Source organism: Acanthochromis polyacanthus, chromosome 7, assembly GCF_021347895.1.
Source record: "Acanthochromis polyacanthus isolate Apoly-LR-REF ecotype Palm Island chromosome 7, KAUST_Apoly_ChrSc, whole genome shotgun sequence".
NCBI classification, from domain to species: domain Eukaryota; kingdom Metazoa; phylum Chordata; class Actinopteri; family Pomacentridae; genus Acanthochromis; species Acanthochromis polyacanthus.
This window is the reverse complement of record NC_067119.1, coordinates 43612129-43619421: the sequence shown is the minus strand read 5'-3', so window position 1 is coordinate 43619421 and position 7293 is coordinate 43612129. Positions and strand designations below refer to the sequence as shown.

General features: G+C 43.5%; 1 long non-coding RNA gene across 1 annotated transcript; it reads left to right on the top strand.

The window, feature by feature from the left end:
- The first annotated feature begins 531 nt into the window (after nt 1-531).
- LOC127534871 (uncharacterized) lies at nt 532-4106 on the top strand. Its single transcript, XR_007943422.1, has 4 exons — nt 532-837; nt 1495-1603; nt 1732-1851; nt 2847-4106. It is a non-coding gene; the product is annotated as an uncharacterized LOC127534871 (long non-coding RNA).
- The last annotated feature ends 3187 nt before the right edge of the window (nt 4107-7293 follow it).

Sequence of the window (7293 nt, the reverse complement as noted above, 5' to 3'; positions counted from 1 at the left end):
CCACCTTCACCTTCACCTTCACCTCCACCTTCACCTTCACCTCCACCTTCACCTTCAACTCCACCTCCACCTCCACCCTCCCATTCATCTTCATCCGGGAGATGGGAGAGAGAGGGGGAGGGAGGAAAAAAAGAATGAGAAGATCAGGAGAAGATCAGGAGAAGATCAGGAGGAGGAGAGGTTCTCGTCCTCCTCCTGATCTTCTCACTCTTCTCTCAGGAGGAGGGGTTCTCCTCCTCCTCCTGATCTTCTCACTCTTCTTTTTCTCCCTCCCCTTCTCTCTGCTATCTCCTCCTCCTTCTAATCTCACCCTTCTTTTTGGGGAGAAAAAGAAGGGTGAGAAGATCAGGAGGAGAGGGAGTAGATCGGAGAGAGAGGGGAAGGGAGGGGAGCCCTCCCCCTCTCTGTCCTTTCTCCTCCTCCTCCTCCTTCTGATCTCACCCTTCTTTCTGGGGAGAAAAAGAAGGGTGAGAAGATCAGGAGGAGAGGGAGTAGATCGGAGAGAGAGGGGAAGGGAGGGGGGCCCTCCCCCTCTCTGTCCTTTCTCCTCCTCCTCCTCCTTCTGATCTCACCCTTCTTTTTCTCCCTCCCCTTCTCTCTCCTATCTCCTCCTCCTCTCTGTCCTATCTATCTATCTTTCTTCGGGGGTTGCCTACATTCTTCTTCCCCTCCAAGTTTTTCTGTTGAGGGACCTCCTGACAAACATACAGATTGGTGACAAACATGCAGGAGGTCCCTCTTAGCATTTTTTTACTAACCAGTGTGTGAGTTTCTCTCCCCAGATACCTCCTGCCTTACCTAAGAGGGCTGCTGGACTTGCTGCCAGCCAACCTCCAGGTAAGAAGGTTCACAAACCTTTCATTTTATTAAATTTACCCTGTTTTATTTTAAGCATTTTAGCTACGTGTGATTTTCTGAATGGGATCTGGTCAGATTTTATTTGAATGAATCTCTTGTGATTATGTCTGATCAGATCTATTCCAACTTTATTTGAATGAATTATCTTCGATTGTATTTTGTGTGATTCTGTCTGAGCTCGGTTCTTGTCGGTGGGACTCTGGTCAGGGTGCCCGTCAGAGGTGTGGGCGGATCTGGGGGGGATTGTGGGAAACCTCCTGTGGTGCCCCCCTTACAGTGAAGCTCCGCTCTGTCAGAAGGTGAACAGGATGCAGACGGCATGTCACAGAGAAGCAACATGTGCATCTGTATCCCACCCTGGACCCACAGTGGAGTCCACAGTGACAATGTCACAGTTCAGGGTGACCGAGCCCCAACAGAGATGAAGCCAGAGACGACGACCAGCCTCTGAGGAGAAGAAAGAACAACTTTATTGAGACTTTACCGGATGCACTGATAATTTAAATGTGCTTAAGAAAGAATGATCCAACAGACACTGCAGGGATTTAGCATGTAGCACATCACAGTCTGACAAAATGTAGTGATGTCAGAATCAATTGAAAAATACATCTGTATCTCTCTTTTTTTGTTTTAAAGAACTGGTGCTTCAACGACATCAAGCAGATTCAGACAGGATGGACCAGAGATGACGGGAGGCAGATCCAGGACTAGTGCATGACTCGAGAGACCGTGCAATTAACACAAGGTAAGTTTATCAAATAAACTGGCTAATTAGAAACTTAATGTTAATATGAGTATGTGAAGTAATTTAGCTCAGATGTAATTATTTATCTCTGAGTCAATTAAAGTTTTCTCTTCTTTTGCTGTCTTTAGAGCCATCTCTCCAAGACCCCCGATCTTATGAAAGATCAGATCAAGAAAGCAGACAAGGAACAGCCCATGAAGTGAATCCAGATTATGGCAGAGGGGACGATTATTACAGTGACGCAAAAGGTGATACAAAGACTAAATCTAATACTATTGTGTTTATTGTGTTTGTATACTGACAGTCAATAGAAACTTTGAGGCAGAAATGTACGCAGAATTCTACTTGTAGGGGGGTTGTAATTATTCATTGTGGATTTACTGATGATCTAGTGCCCTGGTAGTTGAGATAATGATGAGTTGTCATTTTGTCATGATTCATTGCACATGGGTTGGTCACTTTGCAAAAGTGAACCAAATACACACCAAGCAATACTCAGTGAGTATCTGCACAATTTGAGAATGGGTTTTGAAGGCCTATATAAAGGCCCAAAAAAGGCCACCATTGTTAGTGCAGTGAACAGCATCATGCCGCGTCTATCACATGAACAACGTCTCCGGGCACTGGGTATGGTGGAGGCCGGTTTGAGCTACAGTGATGTAGCCAGGCGTATGGGCTGTTCCCAACCCACAATCAGAAGCCTGGTCCAAAGCATGCGCCAAACTCCCCAAATTCATTGCTTATACAGATAAAGTCATTGAGAAGACACTGTCATGTTGCAGTGAGAGCTCCAGATGATGTATACATCACAGCACAGGTCTAATTTCAGTCAAACTCTATGATATCCTGATATTTTTGTTATTACACCAAATGAAAAGGTGACTTTGAACACTAAAATGCACCATCTCTGAGTCCGTTGGTGCAGTTAACCTTTGTAATGTCTCTAAGTTCTGTTAGTTGTTCATCTCCCACCTGCCTCTCCCTCAGAGTTTCTATCTGAATTTTCAGAGTTCTTCACTGATTTTATCTCAGTACAGACAGAGTCATGATAACAGGTGACTTAAATATCCATGCAGACGCTGTGAATGACAGCTTCAACTGCAGTTAGCTCATTGTTAGACTCAGTTTTTCTCAAAATGTTCATTTTCCAGCCCAGGCTGCTGGAGGATTTCCTTCTCTCCTCTCCTCTTTGTCTTCATACAGTTAGATGTATGTCACTGACTTTGTGTTTTGTCCTCTGCAGGTTTCTCTGGATCTGGAGCTGCATGTTTCTGATCTGCTGTTATCGGCCTCAGTGACCTCCAAAGTCTTCATGTTCTCTCCTTCCTCTCTACCCTCAACCCAGCCAGAAGTTTTTTTTAAACTTCCCAACATCTTTTTTTCCTCCACACGGGTACCGCATGCTTGATCTGATCATACAGCAAAAAGAGAGATCCTCAAATAAAAAACAAAAGAACACAATAGAACTGTATCTGTTTGTTTAAAAGTGTAACATAATGCACCCTTCCTTTTATATTTATTTTTGGAGAGCATGTGTTATGGTTCTCAAACTAAATCAGTTTTAAAAATGTGCTTTCAAACCACTGGTTTCTCACAAACACCTGGACTCCATCTTAAAACTGCACAGCATTTGAACATACTGCTGGTTGTGAGTTTACTTGGAGTAAATACACTAAAGTTAACCGTTTGTATCTGAAATTCAGTCATAATGTGCACCAACTAGTGTCTGTTGTGGTTGACAATAAAGTGGCTATTCTGTTCTATTCTGATTGATCCCTGCTCATGCTGCATCCTTGTCCTAGATGACAGGACGCATTCAGTCCCTGGATGTGTTCCAGGCAGAAAAGTGAGTTTTTGTTACAATAGGAGGAGCAGTTTAAGTGCTTCGGTCCTGTAGATTGTTTCAGAATGAAAACTGCAGATTTGAAATCCTCAGTGTGTGTGTGGTCAGTCATTAGAGATGCTCCCATCCTGAGCTGTGCAACATAACCAACTGTTATGCATTGTTGCCTGTTTTGGTTCTCCCTTGTGTCGTATGCTGTTCACTACAGTTCAACACTTTCATTTAGCAGACGCTTTTATCCAAAGCGCCGCATCTGAAGTAGATACAGCACACAGTGATGCCTCTGAACACATCATCAGTGATGCTTCCTGGACTGTTTCGGCTCTTTCAACATCACACTCCGTCACCCAGGACACCCAGGCAGAGTAGATCAGACCCGGGTTGTGTCCAGGTGTCGCAGCGCCCCCAACAGGTACCTATTACATAACACATTGACTTAATGTCTGTCAAAGTACAGATACTAATGTGCCTCAAATCTGACACGTGTCAGGTTCCTGTCTGAAACAATAATGCTCAGTTTGCACTGAATGTAATTCTGGGATTTTGCAGAAACATTCTTACACCTCCTTCAGTCCTGTTTTCTGCCCACAGCTGCTGGTTATCAGACTATTTCCTCTGACTTTAATAAACACCTGCAGCATCACACGTAGCAGCAAAAACCATCAGTTCTCTCTGTGTATTTACACACGTGTCTAGGCAATGGTGACTTCTTTAGTGAAAGTGAGATGGAAGCTTCATGAAGCAGTGAACCACTTTGACACAACTGCTTCAACAATGACACACTGCTTCCAAGTATTTGACAGCCAGAAGAGTGACATCTGCTGGCTCTGTGTCAGAACAGCATCTAAGTGGAGGTGTTTGAAAGATGGAAAATAGAATGAGCAAGGGTGGCGCGAAGAAAGCAAGAATTAAAAAGAGAAACGCTCTGGAAACACATGCAGCCAAATGTGCTGAAACTGTAGACTTTTTCACTAAAACGAGCTCGCGGTTTGAAACGACAAATGAGGACAATGAAACTGTACAAGATGTTGAGCTTTGCCTTCAAACCACCGTTCAAGTTAATTATGAAGTCAGTGAATTGTGTTGCCTTGTGGAATATCTCATGACATTATATCATTTAAATAAAAATATGATGCGAGGCCACATAACTGGGAAACTTTGTCTTGTAGCCCCTCAGAGTCTGAAGAAATCCAGCACCAAGCAGCAGGGTAACCCACGTATGGTTATGCAGACAGAGATGATTGTAAGCAATCAAGCGCAAAGGCTGGCGGCCAATCTTCTCGGTGGGGGGAAGGGGGAAAAGCGGCGCGCGGCGGCGGGGGGTGGGGCGGCGATCGCCCGCGGAGCGGGAGGTCGCCGGATCGATCCCAGGCGACGGCCGGATTCCGCGCGGCCGGTTCGGCCGGCCCGGGCGAGTCGGGACCGACCGAAACGAAGCGGCGACGCGTACGGTACCGGTACCGTTACGTGCGAGCGGCGGCGGCGCCGCGTTCAAAACACTCTGCTGTTACACTGTACATGACGTTATGCTTTGTGCACAAACTGTTAAAACTAAATTAAAATCATACATAAATCACACATGTACTCTGTATATACTGATATACATGTACTGTGCTGCAATGTACATGTACTCTGTGTGTGTGCAGTAATATGCATGTCCTCTGTGTGTGTGTGCAGTAATATGCATGTCCTCTGTGTGTGCAGCAATGCACATGTCCTCTGTGTGTGTGTGCAGTAATATACATGTACTCTGTGTGTGTGCAGTAATATACATGTCTTCTGTGTGTGTGCAGTAATATACATGTCCTCTGTGTGTGTGCAGTAATATACATGTCTTCTGTGTGTGTGCGCAGTAATATGCATGTCCTCTGTGTGTGTGTGCAGTAATGCACATGTCCTCTGTGTGTGCAGCAATGCACATGTCCTCTGTGTGTGTGCAGTAATATACATGTACTCTGTGTGTGTGCAGTAATATACATGTCTTCTGTGTGTGTGCAGCAATGCACATGTCCTCTGTGTGTGTGCAGTAATGTACATGTCCTCTGTGTGTGTGTGCAGCAATGCACACGTCCTCTGTGTGTGTGCAGCAATGCACATGTCCTCTGTGTGTGTGGGCAGCAATGCACATGTCCTCTGAGTGTGTGGGCAGCAATGCACATGTCCTCTGTGTGTGTGCAGTAATGTACATGTCCTCTGTGTGTGTGCAGCAATGCACATGTCCTCTGTGTGTGTGCAGCAATATACATGTACTCTGTGTGTGTGTGCAGTAATATACATGTACTCTGTGTGTGTGTGTGCAGTAATATACATGTACTCTGTGTGTGTGTGCAGTAATATACATGTCTTCTGTGTGTGTGCAGTAATGTACATGTCCTCTGTGTGTGTGCAGTAATATACATGTACTCTGTGTGTGTGTGCAGTAATATACATGTCTTCTGTGTGTGTGCAGTAATGTACATGTCCTCTGTGTGTGTGCAGCAATGTGCATGTACTCTGATTTATTACTCTATTAACTGACTGTTTCCCTCCAGGAGACTGTGCAGAACCAGAACCAGAACCTCTAGACTCCATCTGCCTCTCAATGAACATCAGCTTTTACTAGAACTCTTATTCCATGTCAGGAATTTAACTTTTACATTTATACAGTCTGATGTCCTCACCTTCTCCTCAGTTATAATACTTATTTTTAACTTTCACTACTACTGCTACCAATACTATTAATACTACTTTAAATGTACCACTCCTCTCTCAGTAACCCACTTTACACAGACACCGTAAATGCTGCTGTTTATGTGTTTATATTGTGGTACTTTCTTTCTTTTCTCCTTTATTTGCAGTTCTTAGTTTATTTCTCTGATTACTGCACTCAGAGCTGAGACTCACCAGAGTCACATTTGTCATTTTTGTGTGAAACTGGGCCTGCAGAGTTGATTCTGATTTCATTCATTTCTTTCTTCTATTATTCTATTTCTTCTTTCTTCTATTTCATGCTGTGTTTTTAATTTATTCCTGCTGGAACCAGAACTGGGACCTGTCTAACATGTTCTACGCTGGCCTTCAGACCTCAGGATCCAACTGATAGATCCTGATGATCAGGTTGACCTCTGGCCTTTGTGTTAACGTGTTTTACTGAGCTGCAAAAAGATGCAGAGTTTTCTTTCATTCGTGATCATGTCAGACAGAGGAACCAAACAACAAACTGTCATAAATCAGAATCTGTCTTCAGCCTTCAACATCTGAACTGAAAGGCCAACAGGGTGGTTTTAATCCAGAAGGTTCCAGCAGCTTCATGGAGATCTGTATACCGGGACACAACCAGAAGGAATGCAGTGGTATCAACAAGAATTCAACTACTGGATGCATCAGTGATTTCTGGATGTTCTGATGGTTCTGATGGACCCAGCAGAACATCTGCTTGAAGTGCTTCATAATAAATACACATAAAATCAGTTCTAATGATAAAGCACCGCATATTTTGACACCAGCAATTTAATTAAAGCAGAAGAAGACAGATCAATAGATCAGTGATTAGGTTTTAGCTGCACATGAACTGATCCTGATCAGAAAGGATATAAGTATTAATATTAACAATAATATTAATGTCAAGTGGTGCATTAAGATGTAATCAGACGCTGAATTCAAGTGTTTAACAACTTTAATCCATCTGGTTTAAACAATACAGTGTCTATGTATATTATTGTACATTGGCACATTCATAAAAACTGCAATTAATATTAATTTATGAACTCCACTGCGATTTTAACATTATTTTTGCATCTTTACTCCATTAATTCACCACAGCGGGTTAAAAACACACAGCAGGAAGTCATTCTGACTGTTGTCTGTC